Source organism: Neoarius graeffei, chromosome 19 (genome assembly GCF_027579695.1).
Source record: "Neoarius graeffei isolate fNeoGra1 chromosome 19, fNeoGra1.pri, whole genome shotgun sequence".
In the NCBI taxonomy this organism is placed as follows: domain Eukaryota; kingdom Metazoa; phylum Chordata; class Actinopteri; order Siluriformes; family Ariidae; genus Neoarius; species Neoarius graeffei.
In genome coordinates, this window is record NC_083587.1 from 11336675 (window position 1) to 11363835 (window position 27161).

The 27161-nt window shown below is 45.6% G+C and overlaps 2 protein-coding genes across 3 annotated transcripts in view; both read left to right on the top strand.

Annotated features, from left to right (window-relative positions):
* The window catches only part of LOC132867674 (zinc finger protein 585A-like), a 1308017-nt gene that overhangs the window by 694026 nt on the left and 586830 nt on the right, over positions 1 to 27161 (top strand). The window lies entirely within an intron of this gene.
* Positions 1 to 27161, top strand: part of LOC132867685 (uncharacterized) — an 84660-nt gene that overhangs the window by 10138 nt on the left and 47361 nt on the right. The window contains exon 2 of one of the 2 annotated variants that reach the window (XR_009650752.1): positions 5606 to 5823. The exons of the other annotated variant lie outside the window; for it this stretch is intronic. The gene's annotated coding sequence lies outside the window, so the exon portion shown is untranslated. Of the gene's footprint in view, positions 1 to 5605; positions 5824 to 27161 lie in introns of those variants that run through there. 2 annotated transcript variants of the gene reach the window in all.

Here is a 27161-nt window from a genome sequence, read left to right on the forward strand (position 1 = left end):
CACGGTGGTGTAGTGGTTAGCGCTGTCGCCTCACAGCAAGAAGGTCCTGGGTTCGAGCCCCAGGGCCGGCGAGGGCCTTTCTGTGTGGAGTTTGCATGTTCTCCCTGTGTCCGCGTGGGTTTCCTCCGGGTGCTCCGGTTTCCCCCACAGTCCAAAGACATGCAGGTTAGGTTAACTGGTGACTCTAAATTGACCGTAGGTGTGAATGTGAGTGTGAATGGTTGTCTGTGTCTATGTGTCGGCCCTGTGATGACCTGGCAACTTGTCCAGGGTGTACCCCGCCTTTCGCCCGTAGTCAGCTGGGATAGGCTCCAGCTTGCCTGCGACCCTGTAGAAGGATAAAGCGGCTAGAGATAATGAGATGAGATGTGTGTGTATATATGTGTGTACAACCCCGATTCCAAAAAAGTTGGGACAAAGTACAAATTGTAAATAAAAACGGAATGCAATAATTTACAAATCTCAAAAACTGATATTGTATTCACAATAGAACATAGACAACATATCAAATGTCGAAAGTGAGACATTTTGAAGTTTCATACCAAATATTGGCTCATTTGAAATTTCATGACAGCAACACATCTCAAAAAAGTTGGGACAGGGGCAATAAGAGGCTGGAAAAGTTAAAGGTACAAAAAAGGAACAGCTGGAGGACCAAATTGCAACTCATTAGGTCAATTGGCAATAGGTCATTAACATGACTGGGTATAAAAAGAGCATCTTGGAGTGGCAGCGGCTCTCAGAAGTAAAGATGGGAAGAGGATCACCAATCCCCCTAATTCTGCGCCGACAAATAGTGGAGTAATATCAGAAAGGAGTTTGACAGTGTAAAATTGCAAAGAGTTTGAACATATCATCATCTACAGTGCATAATATCATCACAAGATTCAGAGAATCTGGAAGAATCTCTGTGCGTAAGGGTCAAGGCTGGAAAACCATACTGGGTGCCCGTGATCTTCGGGCCCTTAGATGGCACTGCATCACATACAGGCATGCTTCTGTATTGGAAATCACAAAATGGGCTCAGGAATATTTCCAGAGAACATTATCTGTGAACACAATTCATTTCATCAACTCATTCACAACTAGAATCCTACATTAGACAAGAATGGGTTAACATCCCTATCCCTAAACTTGAGCAACTTGTCTCCTCAGTCCCCAGACGTTTACAGACTGTTGTAAAGAGAAAAGGGGATGTCTCACAGTGGTAAACATGGCCTTGTCCCAACTTTTTTGAGATGTGTTGTTGTCATGAAATTTAAAAATCACCTAATTTTTCTCTTTAAATGATACATTTTCTCAGTTTAAACATTTGATATGTCATCTATGTTCTATTCTGAATAAAATATGGAATTTTGAAACTTCCACATCATTGCATTCCGTTTTTATTTACAATTTCTACTTTGTCCCAACGTTTTTGGAATTGGGGTTGTGTGTGTGTATATATATATATATATATAAAAAATCTCCTCACCCCCGGTGGGGGTATCCATGTCATCCTCAAGCTCGGGTCCTCTACCAGAGACCTGGGAGTTTGAGGGTTCTGCGCAGTATCTTCGATGTTCCTAAGACTGCGCTCTTCTGGACTGAGGCTTCAGATGTTGTTCCTGGGATTTGTTGGAGCCACTCTCCCAGTTTGGGGGTTACTGCCCCAAGTGCCCCCACTACCACGGGGACCACGCAACCCTTGACCTTCCACATCTGTTCCAGCTGCTCTTTCAACCCTTGATACTTCTCAAGTTTCTCATGTTCCTTCTTCCTGATGTTGACGTCAGCTGGGATCACCACATCTATCACCACCACCCTCTTCTGCTCTTTGTCCACCACCACTATGTCCGGTTGGTTAGCCAGGATCTGTTTGTCAGTCTGAAAGCTGAAGTCCCACAGAACCTTGGCCCTATTGTTCTCAGCCACCTTCTGTGGTATGGCCCATTGGAACTTGGGTACTTCTATTCCATACTGGTTGCAGATGTTCCTGTATACTATCCCAGCCACTTGGTTGTGCCTCTCCATGTATGCTGATCCAGCTAGCATCTTACACCCTGCTACTATGTGCTGGACTGTTTCAGGGGCTTCTTTGCACAGTCTGCATCTTGGGTCTGATCTACTCTGGTAGATCCTGGCCTCTATGGCTCTTGTGCTTATGGCCTGTTCTTGTGCTGCCATGATTAGTGCCTCTGTGCTGTCTGTCAGTCCTGCATTATCCAGCCACTGGTAGGATTTCTTGATATCAGCCACTTCCTCTATCTGATGGTGGTACATGCCATGTAGGGGTTTGTCCCTCCAGGTTGTCTGTTCCTCCTCCTCCTCTGCACTCTCATCAGGGTTCTGCTGCCTGAGACATTCACTTAGCAGTTCATCCTTTGGGGCCATCTTTCTGATGTATTCTCAGATTTTCGATGTTTCATCCTGGACCGTGGTCTTGATGCTCACTAGCCCTCGGCCTCCCTCTTTCCGCTTAGTGTATAGTCTCAGGGTGCTGGACTTGGGGTGGAACCCTCCATGCATGGTGAGGAGCTTTCTAGTCTTGATATCTGTGGCTTCTATCTCCTCCTTTGGCCAGTTTATGATACCAGCGGGGTATCTGATGACTGGTAGTGCGTACATGTTGATGGCTCGGACCTTGTTCTTACCATTCAGCTGACTTTTCAGGACCTGCCTTACTCTCTGGAGGTATTTGGCTGTGGTTGACTTCCTTGTGGCCTCTTCATGGTTTCCATTAGCCTGTGGGATGCCAAGGTACTTGTAGCTGTCTTGGATATCACCTATGTTGCCCTCTGGTAGGTCAATCCCCTCAGTCCGGATCATCTTGCCTCTCTTTGAGACCATCCGGCCACACTTGTCCAATCCGAATGACATCCCTATGTCATCACTGTAGATCCGGGTGGTGTGGATCAGCGAGTCTATTTCTTGCTCATTCCTGGCATACAGCTTGATGTCATCCATGTAGAGCAGGTGGCTGATTGTTGCCCCACTACGGAATCGGTACCCGTAGCCGCTCTTCGTGATGATCTGACTGAGGGGGTTCAGGCCTATGCAGAACAGCAGTGGTGATGGCGCATCTCCTTGGTATATGCCGCACTTGATGTTGACTTGGGCAATGGGTTTTGAGTTGGCCTCTAGGGTTGTCTTCCACATTTCCATTGAGTTCTGGATGAAGGTCCTTAGGTTCCTGTTGATCTTATACAGTTCCAGACATTCCAGTATCCATGTGTGTGGCATTGAGTCGTAGGCTTTCTTGTAGTCAATCCAGGCAGTGCACAGGTTGGTCTGTCTCTTCTTACAGTCTCGGGCGACTGTTCTATCAACCAGTAGCTGGTGCTTGGCTCCTCTGGTGTTACTGCCAATTCCTTTCTGTGCCTCGCTCATGTATTGAGCCACATGCTTACTCATTTTTGCCGCAATGATGCCTGACAGGGCCTTCCATGTTGTGCAGAGACAGGTACAGTAGCAGCAATTGAATTTTTCCCATTCCAACCGCACGCCATGCGACTGCCATGCGACTGCCGTGCAGTTTCCAGCTGAACGCCAGGCGGCTGCCATGAATGGCTCAGACCCCCCTTCCTCCCCTATTTTAATTCTAAACACGCCCATTCATTCGATTCCACGGTGTCGCCATTAGATGGCGCTTCTCTCATAAAAAATAATCTTGAAATGATGTGTGAAGCTTTTGTACTGCGCTTCCCGATTTCAGTGAGAAAGTAGCTGTAGAATAGATACATAAATGTGAGGTAAATTTTACCCAATTTAAGTATTTCATAGCTTTTTATTTCAGTTATTTTATACTCAATATATGGAATTAAATCTACCCCAAACAAGTCAATGCAAATTGTTACCTCAGATTTATTGGGTAAATTCTATACGGTAGGTTACTTTTTCAGTGCAGGAGCAGATGAAACTGTGGGTTTTGGTAGTCTGGTGGTTACTGCACATGTCCTGTACCGGTAACTCCTGAAACATGGTTCAATTCTTGCCTTGGGTTTACTCGCTCAAAAATAAATATTTAAAAAAAATGACTCTTGCAATGAAGCACTGTGCACTTTTTAGTGTTACATGTAGGTCCTTGTATCATCCGATCATTCAAGTATTCCATTTAATCTGAAAAACAAAAAAAACACTCAATATTTCATTTTCCTGTTTTTCTGTATGACCAAAAAATGAGGGATTGGTGTTTGTTTTCCTTTTTCCAACTCAAAACAGAACAAATAATAAACAGGGAAACCAAAACGAAATAATAACTCTAATTTACGATTATTGATTTTCTCTATTCCCCACGCTACATTAGCCTTCCCATGATCCTCAGCAACAGTCCATCATCATCTACCCATGATCCTCAGCGACAGTCCATCATCATCTCTGCGTCTATGAAACAGAAAAATTGCATGTGCATGTATATATCAAGTAATTTATTCATACATCCTATTCATTTAATATATTAAGCTGTTAATGTTAAGCTGATGATCTCTTAATTATTATTATCTCAATATAATAGTAATCTGTACTCGAGTTGAGGGGGGATGGGGGGGATGCCTTCCCCCCGGAATAAAAAATGGTCAAAATCATCCCCCCTCTAAAATGGGCATCCCCCCTCCCTTCCCTTGAGCAATTTTATCAATAAATGTGGACATTACTTCTATTTAACATTCAAATTAAAAATGCCATTCCACGTAGCTTTGCTGAAAGCTACTGCGAGAGAGGGCACGTGCAAACGAAGCGTTTGAGGAGGTGACATTCAGTTGGGGTTCCGTTATTTTTTATTTAATTTGGCGTCAGTGACAGCAGCGGATTGCAGCATCATGGTTAAGCGGAGTGGACAGCAAGACCTAAGCAAGTTCGGCTTTAAGATCGCAAGAAAAAAACATTTCAGGAGGTAAGTCAAGAGTTACGAATATCAGTCACACTTTCTGTGAGCCCACTATCATGCTGTAAAGTTACCGATATGGAGCCTAATTTGTGGGCGGCGGATAACAACACAGCTATCATAATGAATGTTAGTTTGGAGTCTATCCAGCTATCGATAGCTTATTCAGGTTCATGTTAGCTTTGATTTCTTGTATAAGGCCATTAATTTAATCTGCCTGGACGTTCATTTGTTATTCTTCAGGCAACAAAAAGTGTTATTCAAGACAGGAAGGCTAAAATAAATGACACTAGCAGTTTTGAAGGCTTCATTGCCTCATTAGAGAGCCGGTCACAACATGTAAGGCAGAGCAGCATTGGTGTAGGACTTGACAAAGTGTCTGCTAAAATGCAGCTTTCTTTTTCTTCATCATAGGCTCTTCTTCTGTCTCCTCAATGGGCCTTTTCCCCTTTCCAAAGAAACTTTCCAAAGATGCCTGCTTTTAACTCATTTTGCTAGCTTGTATCCAGTATGTATCAAAGTGCTGGTATGTATCGAAGCAAAGTATCAAAGTATCCAAGGCAGTTCCTTGGTAACTGTCAATGTTACGGTGTCACGTGACCTAGATAACAGCGGGAATCAATGTTACAGAAAGAATCCGGTCATTTTTCAAAGCTCAAATCCTCATTCAGATAATAAATAAATCAGAAATAACATTATAATTATATTTAATTAAATTATCTTATCCACTGCTCTTTATTCCAGATGACAGTCAGCAGCAACTGCAACACAGTGCGACAGGAGCTGGAGGACCCGGAGTGTGAGACAATACAGGAGCAGGAGCAAGCAGGAGAACCAACAGCTGATCTGAAGATTTACAATTTACTGTTGCTTGTTTTAGCTTATTGGTTACCTACCTACTTCTGTATTTAATTCAATGTTCCCAATGTTCAGCTTTGAATAAAAATTCTATTGACTTGATATGAAAAGATTCAGTTGTTCATTTACATTGTCTGCTGAGGTTTTAATAAATTATTTACCAAATGATTTAAAAGGAGCCTACCATGACTATGAAGTTGCACTTCAAATTTGTCATCTGCATTTCACCCTAATATGGAGAATGTGGTAGGTATGTCAGCCAGGAGACTGACTAAATATGACACGACATCCACACTGTGCATGTTTTACAGTAAAATACCAGTGTATTATGTTTTTTTACAACAATAAAAAGGGTACACAGTGTGTACTACACACTTTATCAGCACAAAATACTGTATGTCTGGTAAATGAACAAGGTCCACAGACCTACTGTACGTTGTGTGCAAACCCTCCTAAAAGCAAACCAGTTTCCCACCGACGGACCGACCGATGGGTCGACACGCGACTAAAAATTTCACCATCCCCCCTAGTTTGATTTTACAACTCGACCACTGATAGTAATAATAAAAAATGATAACAATAACAACATGGCATTCATTTTGTCGCTTTCAACATATTGTGTCAGACCAACTTTGCTTTTTATTAGAGGACATGAATCAGTGTATCATTCGTTCTTTCTATTTTCAAATGGCAATCAAAAATCAAAAAATGAAAAAGTGACTGGTTATTTTGTTATTTGTTTTTATTTTAACACAAAAAAAAGAAAAAATGACTGGTTTTTCATTTTTTTTTATATGAGCCTAAAATTGAAATGAAAAACAATTTTTTTTCATTTTTTGATTGCCAATTAAAAATGGAAAGAACGAATGATACACAATCCGTGTATCATTCGTTCTTTCTTTTTTTCAGTAATATGCAATGACTCAGCCAGGCCCTTTCTTTAGTGTAATAAGAGACAGTAGAGAGGTTCATGCCATTTGTCTATTTTTATTAACCGGTACAGTGTAATCACAAAACAGTATCGTATTTGAACCGACAAGAGACAGTTACCGTATCATTTCCCACTATGCCCTCCTTTGTTCCTAATAACCAGATTTATCAGGTTTAATTATTAACAATTATAATAATAATAAATCAATATAAAACCCTGACATCTACAGAAGATTTTCAACAAATAGGGGGCAGGGAAGCTCGCACACAGCAGCGAGTGATCTGTGATGAGATGATTTTGAGAAGCAAAAAAAAAAAAAAAAACGCTCAACACCAGCAAATGTGGATTAAAGCAGAAAATTGCGTTAGGTAAAATCATTTTAGAAATTTTGGAAATCATTACATTCTTGTTTTTTCAATAAAAATAATATTTTTTAACTTTATAATGCTTAGTTATGTGCCGGGGCTCTGTCAGTCATTGATAGCCCAACTAATCACAGTGCTGTGGTTCTTTTCCTGATCCTTGGCATTGTGTTTTTTCTTTCTTTGTTGATAATGTGTTACCGTATGTGAAAAGGCCAACTTCTGCTGCATGCCCCCTCCTCTCTGCAAAAATTGTGTATTCCTCTCAAGGTGCTAACTGTCTCCATTGTATTGTGAACAGCCACTCCACCCCCCACTGAGGTTGCTATTCATGAATGGTAATTTGGTTTTAGGTTACACCCTAATTTCAGTGACAATTTACTCTGCCAAGCTTACATTGACTACGTTTACATGCACGTCCAAATCGAGCTGCTGTTGGTAATCGAGCAAAGGGTCCCAGCAGGGGTGCCAGAGAAATCCAATCCTACATGCACAAGTGAAATCGGGCTATTGTGCAAGGTGCATTGTGCACCCGAACCACACGTGGCGCTACACGCCCCATCGTGTTGGTACACTTCCAGTTGTCGTCATGAGGAAGAGCTATAGTGTTGCCAGATACTGCTGACGTTTTCCAGCCCAAAACATGTTCAAATCCACTAAAATGCACTTAAAACCCCCAATCTGGCAACACTAGCAGTTCCGTGTTCAAGCTGTTAGGCTTGCTCTAACAGACTATGGCTACAAACTGTCCGGCGCAGACCACTGTTTTGGAAGACAACTTATTTTGCACAATAATATTTTTCTAAAGTCCATTTTTTGCTTACAAAAAAATATTTTTTTTTGCTTACAATTTAACTTATGTCTTAATAAACACACAAAAAGTTCAATTGTTTTGTTTTTATTGACATTCTTCAGATGTTGGACATATACATATATATATATATATATATATATATATATATATATACACACACAAATACAATGACTTGTTTATGTACACAATTCACAGCTATGCAACAGCTGTACAGATGTATTTGGTGATACAGTAAGTGAGCTAAATTTTAACAGTGCAAACAATGCCACAAAAAGAAAAGATTCATGCCGTTGTCATGATTCGTTGTCATGCCGACCGAGGCTGTTGTGTTTCCCACTTGTGGTCTCGTCACTCCCGGAAGTAGCTCGACAACTAGCTTGATAGGGTATACATGCACTAAGTAGCTCGGCAGAAATCGCATAAACTAGGTCGTGTAGCTCGATTCCGAGAAATCAAGTTCAGTTCAATTTCAGCCGAATTAAGGTGTATACATGGCATTTTGAACTTCGATTTCAGTCGAGCAACGGCAGAAATTCGATTCTGTCTATGTGCATGTAAACGTAGTGATTGTCAGAGGACAGAGGACTGAGTGCCCCAAAAAACACAATTTCAGCTTGGAAAAACTACAGACGGTATAACTTCAGGAAGAAAATAAACATTTATTTCACACTAAGAAAAGCAGACTCACTACACATGGAGGCTATACAAAGCACAGAAATGTAGCATAGAGTTGTCCCATCTAGTAGTTTCCATATTCCCATGGTGAGTCTTTCCTACGGTACATTTGCCACAGGTGTATTTGTGGCAGCGTACACAAAGTTCAGTGCTTCTGTTATTATTGCAGGGTGCACTGTCCTTCCCAAGCCCCATCCTCAATGCTCCACAAGTGCCTGGTCAGCACCCCCATGTTATATTTGGGTTATTATTCCATTATTATTTGAGGCTAGGTTTTGGGCTAGGGGTTGGGTTAGGGGTGAGCTCAGGTTGGGGTTAGAGCCAGGATTTGGGGTTAGGGTTAGAACTGATCCTTCTTGGTTGCCTTGGTTGTGACGAAGTCTGGTTAGGGTTAGAAACTATTGCCGCTTTTCCACTACCAACGCGGCTGAGTAGGGCTGAGCCGTGCCGTGCTGAGTTGGGCTGAGTCGAGCTGAGCGGGGCTGTTGGAGTTGCATTTCGACGACAACCGCGCTGAACCGTGCTGGCTGGAAGTGGGTGGACACATTGGGTGGAGTTAGCGAAAGTGGGTGGACGTCACGTGATGTCGTTAGGCGGCGCAAACAGTGACATCAGTGATCTTTTAAGCGGTAGTCTCACGACCCGGATAGTAAACAATAAACATGGAGGACATGGAGTCGTTAGTGTTGCTGGTCTTGGTGCTGTGGCTTGTTGTCACCGACAACGCCAACAGATACTGGCAAGAGCGTATAGATGAGGCGAGGCACATAAGGCTTCAGAAATTCTCGTAATTCGTAATTATTATTCTTCCGGGTTTACGGTGTTTACAGATCCCAGCGTGCTCGCGGGGCGTGTGTGGGCGTGTGAGGACACTCCTCCTCACCAATCAGTGTACAGGGGAGTGTCTGCTCACGCCCCTAGCCCCACTCGGCTCGGTTTGGCTCACTTCAGCCCCACTCCAAAACGGTGCGAGTTTTGGGTGCTAAGCAGGGCTGAAGCGAGCTGAGTCGTGCTGCTCTGAGATAGTCGAAACGCGAGCCGTGTCGGGCTGAAGTGAGCTGAAGCGAGCTGAAAAAGGGTAGTGGAAAAGGGCCAAAAGAGGCTATTTCTCAGGTAACACAATAATTAGGCTTCTTTACACAACAATGGGAGGCAGGTAATGGTACGTTAGACTTATTCACAAATTTGGGGGGGATTTCATTGCAGACTAAAGTCTGCACTTTGGGCCTTCTAGTGTTAAAAATATGCTGTTAACTCAAAACACTTCTTATTCATTGCAAAACGTTTATTTCAGTGCTGTATACAGGTATTGAGCACACAATGGGACCGCTTTTATGCGGTAGCCTAATAATAATAGAACAACCCGAAAATTGCAGGGTAACCCCAGACCTGTGCAAGTGATGCGCTACTGGCAAAAGAGCCAGCGACGTATGAAAAAAACCCACACCTTGGACCAAATACATATTATTTTCAGCACGCTGCTCCACCAGTCTGTAATGGTATTTTTCATATGATTACATTACGGTGTAAATGTGGTCATGAGAAAAAAAAACGTTTGCAGACCTTTTGTTAAAATCGCTAAAAGTGATGTTGTAATATTAATATGTAATAAAAAATAATATCATCAGACATGGTGGCACAGTGGTGTAGTGGTTATCACTGTCGCCTCACAGCAAGAAGGTCCTGGGTTTGAGCCCAGCGGCCGACGAGGGCCTTTCTGTGTGGAGTTTGCCTGTTCTCCCTGTGTCCGCGTGGGTTTCCTCTGGGTGCTCCGGTTTCCCCCACACTCCAAAGACATGCAGGTTAGGTTAACTGGTGACTCTAAATTGACTGTGAATGGTTGTCTGTGTCTATGTGTCAGCCCTGTGATGACCTGGCGACTTGTCCAGGGTGTACCCCGCCTTTCACCCGTAGTCAGCTGGGATAGGCTCCAGCTTGCCTGCGACCCTGTAGAAGGATAAAGCGGCTAGAGATAATGAGATGAGATTATATTATTGTGGCAGCGGGGGCGTGGTCAAGCACCGGTCTGTGACAGGAGGGCGGAGTCAGGGAAGGGAAGTGGCAGAATCACGACACCTGAGAGCAATTAACCTGTGTTTGTGTGTCTTCCCAGTGACCGTGCCCTATATTAGGAGGGAGAGCGAGAGCGAAAGGAGCTCGACCCTGAACCAGACGCCGGTTGTGTGTGTCTGTGCGAGTGATATTGTTAAACTGAAAAGTGTGGCAATAAAGCCAATTTATAAAACCTGATCTCTGTCCTGCCGTCCTCTGTGCTCCACCCACACGTAGGGAGTCTTACAGTGGTGCCGAAACCCGGGACCGTGGAGCACCAAACCAGCAGCCCCATGGAATCCTCCCCGTTCGCTGATCTGGTCCACGCCCTCGCCACGGCTCAGCAAAGCCAGCACCAGGCACTCGTCATGCTCCAAAAGGAGCAGGAGCAGCACTTCGAAGCCCTGGTGCTGGCCCAGCAGGAAGATCGCGAGGCGTTCCGGCATCTCCTCGCGTCGGCGGGGTCCACCAGCGCTCCGGCCGCGGGCCCGTCTCCCCTCACTGTCACCAAGATGGGCCCGCAGGATGACCCCGAGGCGTTCATCACGTTGTTTGAACAGGTCGCCGAAGCCTCGGGGTGGCCGATGGAGCAGCGCGCGGCGCGCCTCCTCCCCCTGCTCACGGGAGAGGCACAGCTGGCCGCGCTACAGCTCCCCGCCGACTGCCGGCTGGCCTACACGGACCTCCGCCGGGCCGTCCTCCAGCGCGTGGGGCGCACACCGGAGCAACAGCACCAGCGCTTCCGCGCGCTGCGACTGGAGGAAGTCGGCCGGCCGTTCGTGTTCGGCCAGCAGCTCCGGGACGCCTGCTGGCGGTGGCTGAGGGCCAACAATCGCGACGCCGAGGGAATCGTCGACCAGGTGGTACTGGAACAGTTCATCACCCGCTTACCAGCCGGAACCGCGGAGTGGGTCCAGTGCCACCGCCCGGCATCGCTGGATCAGGCAGTCGAGCTGGCGGAGGATCATCTGGCGGCTGTCTCGGCAGCAGGACAGCAGATGGTATCGTCTCTTCTCTCCTCTTCTCTCTCTCTCTCTCTCTCTCTCTCTCTCTCCTCCTGTGTCCCGTCCTCGCCCCATTCCCCCACCGCGGAGGCGGGGGCCGGCACCACCCCAGCCGACCCGCTGCACCCACGGTGCCCTCCCATTTCTCCCTTCTGTGTCTGTCTCTCCCCCACCTCAGGTGAGTGAGCCCCAGATCACCGGTGCCGAGGGTAAGCCCGGGCCGGTTTGCTGGCGCTGCGGGGAGCCGGGCCACCTTCAACAGCAGTGCACAGCAATGGAAGTGGGCGCGGTGGTTCGGATCCCTGACACGCCAGAGGCCGCCCTCAATCGGGCCGGAGCGTATCTCATACCGGTGAGTATCCAAGGGGCTACATATCAGGCGTTGGTGGATTCTGGTTGTAATCAGACCTCAATTCGCCAAAGCCTGGTTCAAAACGAGGCATTGGGGGGAGCACAAGGGGTGAAGGTGTTGTGTGTGCACGGGGATGTTCACAGCTACCCTTTGGTGTCGGTTCACATTATTTTCAGAGGGGAAAAATGTATAGTGAAGGCGGCGGTTAATCCTCGCCTTACCCACTCATTAATTTTGGGGACTGATTGGCCGGGATTTCGGGGTTTAATGACGCGCCTAGTAGAGAGTGGGTCCTGCCATTTGACAGGGGGAGGTCCCGGTGTCGCTTTGGCGGGAGCAGCTGTCACAGAGCCGTCTACGTCATCTCCGTGTCAGAGTGAGGAGCTGCCGGCTCCTCCTCTCTCTATTGGGGAATCCCTCGCAGATTTCCCATTAGAGCAGTCGCGAGACGAGACTCTGCGGCATGCGTTTGACCAAGTGAGAGTAATCGATGGTCAAACGCTCCAGCCGAACGCCACCCCGTCCTTCCCCTACTTCGCGATTATGAAGGATAGATTATACCGAGTGACGCAGGACACTCAAACTAAAGAGCGAGTCACGCAGCTTTTAATTCTGAAAAACCGCCGGGAATTGGTATTCCAGGCGGCTCACTTTAATCCCATGGCTGGACACTTGGGGCAGGATAAAACACTCGCCCGAATAATGGCCCGATTCTATTGGCCGGGGATTCGTGGCGATGTCCGTAGGTGGTGTACGGCATGCCGCGAATGCCAGTTAGTAAACCCAGCGGCCATTCCAAAAGCGCCTTTGCGCCCTCTACCGTTAATCGAGACCCCGTTTGAGAGAATTGGGATGGATCTCGTCGGGCCATTAGATCAGTCAGCACGAGGGTACCGCTTTATATTAGTTCTGGTGGACTATGCAACGCGATACCCGGAAGCCGTGCCTCTGCGCAATATCTCAGCACGCAGTATTGCAGAGGCACATCTCCCGAGTTGGAATCCCGAAAGAGATTCTGACTGATCAAGGCACTACATTTATGTCACGAACACTGCGCGAACTGTATGGGTTATTGGGGATTAAGCCGATCCGCACCAGCGTGTATCACCCACAAACGGACGGTTTAGTAGAACGATTCAACCGCACCCTCAAAAATATTATTAAGAAATTCGTAAGTGAGGACGCACGTAATTGGGATAAGTGGCTCGAACCCTTGCTGTTCTCAGTGCGAGAGGTCCCCCAAGCCTCCACGGGGTTCTCCCCGTTCGAATTATTATATGGGCGTAAGCCGCGCGGCATCCTGGACGTGCTGCGGGAAAATTGGGAGGAGGGACCTTCACAAAGTAAGAATGAAATTCAGTACGTTATGGACCTGCGCGCAAAACTCCACACGCTCACCCACCTAACTCAGGAGAATTTGCGGCAGGCCCAGGAACGGCAAGCCCGCCTGTACAACAAGGGTACGCGCCTTAGAGAGTTCACTCCGGGAGATAAGGTACTCGTACTGTTGCCCACGTCGAGCTCCAAATTGATCACCAAGTGGCAAGGACCCTTTGAGGTCACACGGCGAGTCGGGGATGTCGACTATGAGGTGAGGCGAACGGACAGGGGTGGGGCGCTACAGATTTACCACCTCAATCTGCTTAAACTCTGGAACGAGGAGGTCCCCGTGGTGTTGGTGTCGGTAGTTCCGGAGAAGGCGGAGCTGGGGCCGGAGGTTCAAAAAGGAACATTGGCATCACGTACCTCTCCGGTCCCCTGTGGAGACCACCTCTCCCCGACCCAACTCACGGAGGTCGCCCAGTTGCAAACCGAGTTTTCGGATGTGTTCTCGCCCCTGCCCGGTCGCACTAACCTCATAGAGCACCACACAGAGACACCCCCAGGGGTGGTAGTGCGTAGCCGCCCTTACAGACTACCTGAACACAAAAAAAGGTGGTTCGGGAAGAACTTCAGACCATGCTCGAAATGGGCATCGTCGAGGAGTCCCACAGTGACTGGAGCAGCCCGGTGGTCTTGGTACCCAAGGCCGACGGGTCGGTCCGGTTCTGTGTGTACTATAGGAAAGTCAACGCAGTGTCTAAATTTGACGCGTACCCAATGCCTCGTATTGATGAGTTGCTCGATCGACTCGGCACTGCTCGCTTTTATTCGACACTGGATTTGACGAAGGGATATTGGCAGATCCCCTTGACTCCACTATCCCGAGAAAAAACGGCCTTTTCCACACCGTTTGGTTTACACCAATTCATTACCCTTCCGTTTGGGCTGTTTGGGGCGCCCGCGACGTTTCAGCGGCTGATGGACAGAGTCCTCCGCCCTCACACCACGTATGCGGCAGCGTATTTAGATGACATCATCATCTATAGCAATGACTGGCAGCGGCACCTCGAACATCTGAGGGCCGTCCTTAGGTCGCTGAGGCGAGCGGGGCTCACAGCCAACCCAAAGAAGTGTGCGATTGGGCGGGTGGAAGTATGGTATCTGGGCTTCCACTTGGGCAACGGGCAGGTGCGTCCCCAAATTAATAAGACGGCAGCAATTGCGGCCTGCCCGAGGCCCAAGACCAAAAAGGGGGTGAGACAGTTCCTGGGGCTGGCTGGCTATTATCATAGGTTTATACCTAATTATTCGGACGTCACCAGCCCGCTGACTGATCTCACTAAAAAGGGGGCACCAGATCCGGTCCAGTGGACGGAGCAGTGCCAGCGGGCTTTCTAAGAGGTAAAGGCTGCACTGTGTGGGGGGCCACTTCTACACTCCCCTGACTTTTCTCTCCCCTTTATGTTGCAGACCGATGCGTCGGACAGAGGGCTGGGGGCGGTTTTGTCCCAGGAGGTGGAGGGGGAGGACAGCCCTGTCCTGCATATCAGCAGGAAGCTGTCGGTGCGTGAGGGGCACTACAGCACCATAAAGAAAGAGTGTCTGGCCATCAAGTGGGCGGTTCTCGCCCTCCGGTACTACCTGCTGGGGCACCCTTTCACCCTCTGTTCGGACCACGCGCCCCTCCAGTGGCTCCACCGCATGAAAGATGCCAACGCGTGGATCACCCGTTGGTATCTGGCGCTCCAACCCTTTAATTTCAAGGTGGTCCACAGGCCGGGGGCGCAGATGGTCGTGGCGGACTTCCTCTCCCATCAAGGGGGGGGGGGGAGTCGGCTGCAGGCCGGACGGCCACCCAGCCTGAGTCGGGCGGTGGGGGTATGTGGCAGCGGGGGCGTGGTCAAGCGCCGGTCTGTGACAGGAGGGCGGAGTCAGGGAAGGTAAGTGGCAGAATCACGACACCTGAGAGCAATTAACCTGTGTTTGTGTGTCTTCCCAGTGACCGCGCCCTATATCAGGAGGGAGAGCGAGAGCGAAAGGAGCTCGACCCTGAACCAGACACCGGTTGTGTGTCTGTGCGAGTGATATTGCTAAACTGAAAAGTGTGGCAATAAAGCCAATTTATAAAACCTGATCTCTGTCCTGCCGTCCTCTGTGCTCCACCCACACATAGGGAGTCTTACAATTATAAAATATTATTTTTCATTAGGCTATATATTAAATTATATATTAAATTTATCTTCTAAAATAACAGACTGTACTCATATCACAACCGGTTTATTTCACCATTGGAGATCAGATCACAGAAGACATGCGTTACATGACTCATTTTAAGGATTTAAGTAGGCTATTTAAAAGCAATACCAGCAGGACTTTGTGGCTCAGGTGCATAAGACGCCACACCATAAATCTGGGGACCTGGGTTCGATTCCGGCCTGCAGTCATTTTCCAAGCCCTCCCTATTTTTCTCCTGCTCATTTCTACACTGTTCTAAATGAGTTTGGATGTCTGTAAACCAATCAGGATGCTTTTTGTCGAGCATGCGCTACATGAACAGGCACACACACAGGCTCCCTCACGCACTCCGTCATATGCGCGATGCAGACATTAATGTTTCGCGTGCACGCTCTTGCTCGCTCTAGATTCTGGGAGATATTCTCCAACTTGCGGGCATCAGGGAGCCACTATCAATATGCGGGAGACTCCCGGAACTTCCGGGAGACTTGGGATGTCTGCACTCATGGATTAAAGCAAAAAAAAAAAAAAAATCATCTGACTGAAAAAAAAGCTCCATGTCGTTGGCCCCTACCACATCAGCGATGTGTCAAATTTTAAACGCCGTGTTGTCCATTATCCCCTCGGCCCCTACTTATAGTACATTTACATAATTTTAACAATGACTAAAGCTAAGGCAAGACTTTACCATTGTCATTACTGGCTATAAATGATGAAACATCAAGTTTTCAGCGCAAAGTGCAAATTTATTTCAACAATACTTTAGTAATGCACAACAGTGGTTAAGAGAAAAGTGCAAGTGCAGTCGAACTTTAACCATGCTTTCAAAAGAGTGGAACAGAAAGAACTTGCAAGAAAAGTAAAGTGAAAGTTCACTTTTTCTGCTTCTTTGCAGTGAAGCCAAAGGCATCTAGTTTCTTGCCATTGCTTCCATAGACTTTTTTTATGGCAAACTACACAAAAGCACACACCTGCCATTTTCATTTTTTTGCACCATGAACTAAATGGCTTGCCATTATCACCCATTTCATTTAGCCAAGCCCATCTCCACTTATTCTTTACCGTTTTGTCGATGTCTGACATATCTGTGCCTTCATTTAAAAGAAGCGCGTCCATGCTGGCAAAACCGAAAGTAATTTGATGCGCTCTAGTGATGGAAATCGAAGGGCCTATGTCCGGTGGCCTTATACGCAGTACTCGAGTTGAGGGGGGATGTGGGGGGAGGCATCCCCCTTCTGAAATAAAAATCTCAAATCATTCCCCTTATAAAACGGCCATCCCCCCATCACATCCCTTGTGCCATTTTACCGATTAATGTGGAAATTAACCTACTATTATTTTAACAAATATTACTACCATTTCAACATTAGAGGCTTTGCGCAGTGATAGCCTACATGTAGCCAGATAAAAAAGACGCATGTTTATTTATTCGGTTGCACCTCTCATTCACACCTATACGGAGGTTTCAGTCACTGAAAACAGCTACTTTCGCAAACTCGGGGCAGAGTGGAGATTTCTGAAAACTCCATCTTCAGACACACGTGTAAATCGGGAAAACGAAGCAGCAGTGGGCGAGCGGGCACGCGCGAATATAATGAGTCATTGGTGTGAATCTTTCACCGAATGCCAATTGTCCCGGTTCTTCATGAAATCGCACGCGCACGCACAAACTCATTGGGTTAACTTTCAAATAACTGTTCTTGTGCACTTGCGACACCGGAGCCACTTTCCTGAATTTTGAGCTTCGGAGTATTCGCTTCTTTATCTATTTAATCAATGAATTTATTTGTCACATACATTAAATTACTAATGTAAAACATTAGTAGCCTATTTAAGCAATCGCTGTTTTCTCCACTGTTTTCCGACCTTTTGTGCTTAGTGAATGAGACACTTCATTACACTCCACTGACCGACTTCCAATTCCGGACTTTTTTGAAAATGTAAAATATAGGCCTACGAGATGTTTTTTTGGGACTTAATTTGCGTTGGTCCTTCACTATTAATTTTTGAGACTGACGAGGCACTAAATACTGTGGAATTATTTTCTCCTTACGATGAAGTTTGTCATCTTAAACAAGTGTTGGGAAATCTTGCAGCCCGACTCTGCAGCCTCCAATGTTTAAGCGAACTGCTGAAACCATAATGTTTAAAGATTAAATCGTAGGCTAATCAAACCAAAGAAAAACACAGCCTTTCCAGGACGTTGTCTGCCGAAGCCTGTTTAACCTACAAAAGGCTTAATAGCAAAGGTCTTGCTGCGGCTTCAACTTTTCACCAGGCAAATATCATTATTACTACTACAACAAAAGGCCTAGTATTGAGACAAGTAGTTGCCTAGTAGTAGGACAGCCAAATAATTTCATCAGTGGCCTACGCCGAGCCTCTCTGGGACTAGACAGTAGCGGAGGCTGTATTTATTTATTTATTTATTTATTTATTTATGCCTATCCAAGCTGCACTAGACAGTGTTTATGTAGAGAGCATGCGCACTTCAATCAATCAATCTATCTTTTATTTCAATTATATATAAACATATTCAAACTCGCTGTATGAGCGCATTAAAATCTTATGGCTTTTTAACTCACGGTAAAACTCCTCCGGGTTGAATTAACTAACTGAAATCAGCTGTTCTCAGCGTTTGATAAACCTGCTTTGTGAAATGGACAATTACTGCTCCTCCCCGTGGAAAAATGAGGGATAGCAGCTGGTTTTCACACAAGCTGCTTAGGGGCATCACCAGTCAGGACTGCATTGAGTACGTCATTGTGGGGGATAAATTATCTGCACGGACCAATCGGCAGACAGTCACGAACCAGTCAGGGGACGGCCAAGGGCCTGCTGAGGGCCAGTCACGGAAACGTGGAACAAATTCAATGGCTGCCACTGTAATTGACCGGTAGTTGGATGGGATGGGTCCCTTCTGGGGGTCCTTCATGATTAGGACTGTCCTGCCTTGGGTTAGCCATTCTGGGTGGGTCCCATCCCTCAGCAGCTGGTTCATCTGTGCTGCTAGGCGTTCATGGAGTGCAGTTAGCTTCTTCAGCCAGTACGTATGGATCATATCGGGGCCTGGTGCTATCCAGCTCTTCATCTTTGACACTCTTTCTTGGACATCTGCCATTGAGATGGTTACTGGTTCTTGTTCTGGGAGGTTGTTGTGGTCAGCTCTTAGGTCCTCTAACCATTGGGCATCGGTGTTGTGTGATGCCTTTCTTTCCCATATGTCTTTCCAGTATTTTTCCACCTCAGCTCTTGGTGGGTCTGACCGGTTGTTGTTCCCCTGCCACTGAGAGTACACCTTGGCTGGTTCAGTGGAGAACAGCTTGTTTATTCTCCTGGCCTCTCCCTCCTTGGTGTAACAGAGCTGTTAGTCGCTGTTTGGCAGTTTCGAGTGCCTCTGGTATAGAGAGCGAGTTGTACTTCCTGGGTGCCCCTTTATTCACCATGTTCCCTTTCTGTAGTTCAGCTAGCTGGCTAACATCTCTCCGTGCTGCCTTTATCTTGGCCTCTAATCGTCTCTTCCATGGTGGATACTGTTTGTTATGTCCTGAGCCCACCTTAGTACGTACTAGACTGCAACCAAAAGGCAGTTTTATTGGTGTTGGGAGCAGCTGGACCATCCTAACCTGTCTGATCAGAACTTTCTTCTCACGAGCTACGAAGATCTTCAAAGAAAACTTCAGAGCAACCGCTCGCTCTCTCTCTGTCTCTCTGAAGCGCAATCTCCAGCCTGCCTGTCATTTCCACGGAAGAGACTCTGCTTTCTACAGAAGACGAAAGTTTGCAGTAAGGAAAAGCACTGGGCAAAATAATTAGTCTAGACAGTAATTAATTCACTAAGTGTGAAGCTATAGTCAGGAATAAGTGTGTACACTGATTTATTTTTTTTTTGATTCTCTATTATTTGGTATTATTGATTTAAAATTGGTTAATCCATAAGTTTGTGCATGTCTTTTTCTCTCTCTCTCCTAACATTTTAATTTCATTTAACTCACTCATATTTTAACCTCATTAAGATTTCAGTGAGTTTGATAATGTTATGAGTGTGGAATTTCTTTGTTAAAAAACACATGTGCTCACTAAACTTTGAGGATTCCCCTCCTCCAAGATTGCAGATAAGACACTCTGGCTCGTCCTGGCACGGACACGCACGCGCACACACACATGCACACACACACGAACATAACAAAACATCAGATAAGAACATTCCAAATTTTATAGCTCCCTCATACACACACACACCTTGGCTCAGGCCTAGGGGCCTAATACACACACACACACACACACACACATATATACACACCTCACTGCTTGTATATGTTGATTATTATTTTTATCTTTGTATAATAAATTCATTTATTATCAAAGCTGTGTGTACTCATCTGCTGTTTCGATATTTTGAAGTGGCCCAGTCAAAAGAATTCAAGGAAGGTGTAGACAATGTAATATGGTAAGTGATCAATAACAATTTGATAAGATACCATAATCTAGCTGTTTGGTAATTTATCCAGGATTATTGGTATGATTCATTAAATGATTCACTAAATGATTCATTGAACAGTTCACCAAATGATTCATTGAACGATTCACTAAATGATTCATGGATTCATTAAATGATTCCTTGATTCAATTCATTGAATGATTCACTTCAACGACCCAAATGAGACTGATTGTATGTAATTATTAAAGATTGATCACTTATCCAAATCTTAAATACACAAATCATTCATTACACCTACATTATTGGAGGCACCGCTGGGATGATTGGTTTGTCGACTTCTGAGTATTGTTACAGCAGATCCACTAGAGGTGTGTTAAAACGGTTAACAGGAATGTGATAACCATATCACAAATTCTAACAACCTATTGATAACTTAGGATAAGAGAATATCTCCAACCAATTAAACCTTGTTAATTAATTAATTACATAGTTAATATTAATTAATCCTAATTGATTAATACATAACTCATTGATTGGTTAATTACCCAATACCCAATCTAAATAAAATGGCATCCCCTCGTGTCTCAGAGACTGAAGACAACGAGCAAGACGTGTCCCTTTTTGAGGTCATCGCAGACCTCATTTACTGCTCTGACTCCGATAGGGCAACCATTAGGGGCATGAGTAGGCATGAGTGCCAAGCTGGCATAATCAACTCAATAACACAAATGAGAGATCCAAAGAAAACAACAATCAGTGTTCAAGATGCACTAGGTAAACTATTCCTGTTACACTTCCAGGATACTGATCAACAGATCAGATCCCTGCACGGAGAGGTTGACAGGCTGACCACCAGCAACGCCAAGCTGACAGCCGAGGTCAATGATTTATCTAGGGAGCGTAGCCTCTTGAAGGACTCCCTTGATGAGTGCGCCGAAAGGCTAGAGAAAGCCGAGAAAGGTGCCGGAAGGGCTGCCAAGGAGCAGAACCCCAAAGAAGGGCGCGAGGGGCGTGAGAGACCCCCAACCATGCGTCAAAGCTCAGAGCAGGAAGCGGTGTCCGAACCGGACACCGTGAATTATCTGGCCGAGCACCAGACATCCCGCCAAACTCCATCAACTCGCTATACGACCCTGTCGTCGCGTAGCCAAGATGGAGCCACCCTGTGCTCATCCTGAGCCCAGGCCCATAGCACACCTAGGTCAGTGGGCTACAGCTTCCCTGATCCACCTTCGGGTGAATCAGACTATGACTCTCGTGCGGAACGGGAGCAATTCCAGAGTAGCTCAGATAGTGAGCACTCAGGAGAGCGAAGGGGGTCGCGTAAAGACGCACACCAAGCCCTCCGCATACGGCAAATTGACCTACTTGCCAAAGATATCAAGCGATTCGATCCCGATAATAAGAGAACCAACGTAAATGATTATTTACGAGAAATTGACCGATGCCTGATGGACCTACCAAGAGCCACAACGCGAGAGAAGCTTAAACTGGTCTGGAAGACCTCCAGTAGTAGCATCCGTGCCTTTTTAGAGACACTACCACCAGACGTTCGCGATAGTTATTCGAAACTTCGCAATTAGATGCGGGAAGAATATGCGCCGTACATGGATGAAACCTCCGCAACATTGTGTGCTATACAAATTAGGCAGAAACGGTCTGAGGCGCCTCATGAATATTATAGACGGCTACGTACCGCCTACTTCCAGGGTAGCAACGCACCAGGTTTAGAAGAAGATAGGGGCTTCAAATCCCTTTTCTTACATAACCTCCACCCAAGCGTGCGGACTCAAGTCACACTGATGTGTCGGCAAAATGGCTACTCGATGAAGGAAACTAGGCAGCTAGCCCAAATGACCTGGGAGTCAAGGAATCATTTAATGAATCTGTGAATCATTTAGTGAATCGTTCAATGAATCATTTGGTGAACCGTTCAATGAATCATTTAGTGAATCATTTAATGAATCATACCATTAATCCTGGATAAATTACCAAACAGCTAGATTATGGTATCTTATCAAATTGTTATTGATCACTTACCATATTACAAATTGTCTACACCTTCCTTGAATTCTTTTGATTGGGCTACTTCAAAATATCGAAACAGCAGATGAGTACACATACAGCTTTGATGATAAATGAATTTATTATACAAAGATAAAAATAATAATCAACATATACAAGCAGTGAGGTGTGTATATATGTGTGTTTGTGTGGTGTGTGTGTGTGTGTGTTAGGCCCCTAGGCCTGAGCCAAGGTGTGTGTGTATGAGGGAGCGATAAAATTTGGAATGTTCTTATCTGATGTTTTGTTATGTTCGTGTGTGTGTGCGTGCGTGTCCGTGCCAGGATGAGCCAGAGTGTCTTGTCTGCAATCTTGGAGGAGGGGAATCTTCAAAGTTTAGTGAGCACATGTGTTTTCTAACAAAGAAATTCCACACTCATAACATTATCAAACTCACTGAAATCTTAATGAGGTCAAAATATGAGTGAGTTAAATGAAATTAAAACATTAGGAGAGAGAGAAAAAGACATGCACAAACTTATGGATTAAAACCCTTTGGTGACTGACCCCTTGAAAATGGTTCCTCCAGGAACGATGACGTTTCAGTTGTCAAGACAACGGAAAAACTAAAATACAAAAACAGAAAGATACGTCACAATGCTCTTGTGCACAAAACAAAATGCTCTTGTATTTTAGTTTTTCCGTTGTCTTGACAACTGAAACGTCATCGTTCCTGGAGGAACCATTTTCAAGGGGTCAGTCACCAAAGGGTTAACCAATTTTAAATCAATAATACCAAATAATAGAGAATCAAAAATAATAAATCAGTGTACACACTTATTCCTGACTATAGCTTCACACTTAGTGAATTAATTACTGTCTAGACTAATTATTTTGCCCAGTGCCTTTCCTTACTGCAAACTTTCGTCTTCTGTAGAAAGCAGAGTCTCTTCCGTGGAAATGACAGGCAGGCTGGAGATTGTGCTTCGGAGAGACAGAGAGAGAGCGAGCGGTTGCTCTTAAGTTTTCTTTGAAGATCTTCGTAGCTCGTGAGAAGAAAGTTCTGATCAGACAGGTTAGGACGGTCCAGCCGCTCCCAACACCAATAAAACTGCCTTTTGGTTGCAGTCTAGTACGTACTAAAAGAATGACTGAGAAAACCGGTTTATAACTCACTTGAGTTAAAAGCGCGCGTGTTTCCTGGAGTCCACCATGATCCAGGGTGGATAGAAGGAGGAGAACGTTCTAAAACGTGTCTCTTGCAGGAAAGAGTCGTGGTTTCGGACGGTCCGATGGTGAGTGTCCCTCTATGGTCTGTCCTCCACCGAGTTCAGACACCAGAGACAAAGAAAAATGGAGTTTCCAAGTCTCTTATGTGAAACCTGAGGAATGATGTACATGATCCCGCCCAGGCATGACGTAGTCAACGCGGAAGTGTAGTTCTTAGACACAAGATGGCGGCATGATACCTACATTCCCCCTTTTGATCTCGGGTATGACGGAGTCGTAGCACTGAGAGCACCGTACCATATCATCGCCATGTCCATAGTCCTTGAGGTAGACTTGTTCTGCACAGTTCATGGTGTCCTGTGAAGACTGTGTAAACTTGTGAGTTCCAGTTAGACAGTTGGAGGTAGAGGCACTTGAGCATATAATCACCATAGGCACTTTGGGCATATAATCACTATCTAACTAGATTAGGGTTACCTCAGAATTCAAACAGTGAATGTTACATATTTTTCCAGTGAAGAGTACATATATACTTCATTTCAGTGCAGGCTACATGTATACTTCATTTCAGTGCAGGCTACATGTATACTTCATTTCAGTGAACACTACATATATATACTTCATTTCCTACTCAAAGGAAAAAAAAAATAAAACAAGAAAAGAGAGGAAGTGGAGTAGAGAAAAGAAGTGTTAGTGTGTTAAACGTAATCTTCTGGCACGGTAACAGCAACAGATGGTTTGGCCAGAAAGCGTGCGCTACTATGGCCGAAGCTGTCAGGAACGCAGACCCCTTTATCCAGCTTGGCGTATAGCGTCGCTATTCGTTTGTGTAGCATGCATGCGATACCAGCAGAAAAGACCCAGCCACAGAGAAGTAGTCCCAAAACAATCAGACTTAGGGCAGATTTGAGGTCAAGTAACCCTCTGATCCGAGTTTGGGAGACTATGGTTGAAATTCCATTCTGATCTACACTAAATTCCACCGTTTTGGTCCCTTCAACCAGCAATTGCTGTTGGAGGGTGTGACCAATCTCAAGGTCATAACCTTCGAATGCGTCAATCATCTCAATCTCCGAATCGTACCTGTCAGTACTAAGATGGTGTAGGGTGATGTCACCTATGTGAATGGTGGCTCCCTGTGGTACACTAAGGAACACCGTTTGGTTTGGGATCTTCATTCTTGTGGCTGTGTGGTGCTGGTTGTATGACATCAAGATTTCAGGTTTTGGAATGTTAACAACCCACCGACTACCAGCACTTTCTACTCTAGTTTCCATATCCTCGTCCTTTGCGGACATTTGACCTACACACTTTTGTTTGGGCGCTTTCGCCCTCAGACCGCACAGGCGATCCGTAGTGTCTCTAATAAATGGGTTGCTTGGGCAGACCCAGTGGATGTCTTTAGTGGAGGTGCACATCTCTAGGTTGGGAATAAAATAGACAGAGGGGTTGTCGTCATGGTATGCTACCATGGGTGGTGTTTGTATGCGTATATGGACATTGTCCTTCCAGAAACCTACGTTGAGGACAGACTTGAGTCTATATATATTGTTTCTCTCAATGATGGGTAGATTTAGTATGAAACCTATCTCGAAATCTTGTGGACTCACAAAAATGGGAATAGCACTGCCGAGACTATATGCCAGGTGTATTTGCGAGGAATGCACGTCTCTAGTAGTAGTAGTGGATTGTAGTATATTCTCCACCAAGCTAAGGGGTGTGAGATACGATGGGACCTTGCCACTACTCAGGGAACTGATTGAGTCACCTACTTCTCTAAGCAGGTCTTGCATTAAATCCCTTATTTCTCTGACATATTTGATCTCGTTCTTGATTATTTCAGCCAATTTGTCTACAGTCTGCATAGTGTTATGGATTAGATCAGTATGCAGGTTAACGGTTAGTATAGTTCCCTGCAGGGATTTGCCTAAGCCCTGCAGCTTGTTTTGTTGGATAAGCAGTTTCTCTCGGATCTCTGGCATTTCCTTTTGCAGAATGCTAACTTCCTTTTTCAGCGTATTCAAACTGACTGTGTTGGCTGCAGAGAGACCAATAGAAAACAAGGATCCAATAGCAGATGCACCGATAATTAAACCCCCAAGGAACCTTTTCTGACGTGTCTTACCACTCAGTTCTTCCTCGGTGACTATGAATTTCTGTAACTGTTCTAGCATGTGGGTAGTGGTGCGTTTAGCGTGTACAACTACATTAGATATCTCGCCATTTGGTCCGTTATCGTCGCTTGAAGGTATCAGTGACCTGAAGTGTTTACGGTATATGACCCATGGGTCTAGTCGGGCGTATACCCGTTGAGTGTGGATGTGACAGTTTGTAAGAAGGAACCCAGGAGCCTCCTGCAGGATGATGCCAGCTGGGGGGCCAGGCTCCACCACCTCACTTGACTGACTCAGTTGTAGGGTGAGGAGGATGCACAGGATTCTGAGGGAGTCCATTCTGTAACATACAGAAGGATTTTCTTTTCTTTTTTGGGTTGATAAATATGATCGGGAGTGTTAGCATACGCTTAAAGATAAGTGATGCCTACAAGCTAAGTAGACAGGATGGGCCTAGCTATCGTCCACCCCCTTTTGGAGTGAGGACTGTTCAAAAAGTTTGCTTCGATTATTATGGAAATCGATATGAGAGCATTTGATTAGGTCGGGGTGTCCTAATGTGATACACGATGGGGAATGGTTTTCCCACGATCGAAAGGTCTCAACCGGGATGGTAGGAACTTCTCTGAGATTCGGGCGTAGTAGGCTTTGTGTCCTACACTTGAATCGAGATTCTTTTGGGCACCTGTAAAGGTTGACTGTAGGTGGCGTCGTAGGTCGCTGACATATTGATGTGCGGTGTATGCAGTTGCGACGCTCATGTCCTCTGGTTTGTATAGGAGATGTGGGGGAAGAACCATTTCTCGCCCAGTCATCATCTCAAAGAGTGTGACTCCAGTGGTGCGATGAGGGGTGGACCGAATGGCCCTTAGCACCAAGGGAAGTTTCACATCCCAAATTTTACCATGGTGGGTGACATACTCTCGCAGCATGCTCACAATGGTTTGAATGGCTCATTCAACCTGACCAGAGGATTGAGGGTGGTACGCGATATCGAATTTCGCTTCGACGCCTAACATGTTCCACAGCGCAGCCATTACACCAACAGTGAAATGGGTGTCTGTGTCTGAGTCAATGGATAGAGGGAGGTTTTTCAAAGAATTGTGGCCACTAGGGGGAGTCACGATGTCGGGTGTTTCGACACCGGACTCGGTGTGCAAAGACATGAACTGAAGTTCATCGGAAATTTGATCTCGCGTGGCACTTGGTTGATTAGTGTTCACACTAATCTCATTGCAACGAGTTTGTGCATGTTTTGTGGGATCCAAAGACTGCGAGGTTTTGATTTGTTACACCTACACTTACAACCTTTCCAAGACACTGGCAGACATAATTAAACCACTCCTTGGACTCACGGAATACCACTGCAAAAACTCAAAACAACTGGCGAAAGAACTAAAGGAAATCAAGATAAAAAAGGATGAAATCTTTGTATCACATGATGTCATATCCCTCTTTACAAAAACACCGATCACAAACACACTCAACATAGTAGAAAACCGGTTAAAAGCAGACAGAACCCTGAAAAAACGTACAAAACTTACAGCACAGGACATAACAAAACTATTGCATTTCATTTCCACTTCCACATATTTCCAATTCAGAGGTACAATTTACAGACAAAAAGAGGGATTTGCAATGGGGGACCCGCTATCTGCCACTCTATGAAACTTTTTTATGGAGGATCTGGAAACCCGAACCAAAGAAACAGCACCGGATGACTGCAAACCCATTTTCTGGAAAAGATACGTTGATGACATTCTTGAAATAACCAAAACAGGCCACACACAACAACTCACGGATCATCTAAACTCCATAGACAAGACAGGTAAAATCAAATTCACACACAAAGAGGAAATGGACAAGACAATTGCTTTTTTGGACCTAAAAATACACCACACAGAA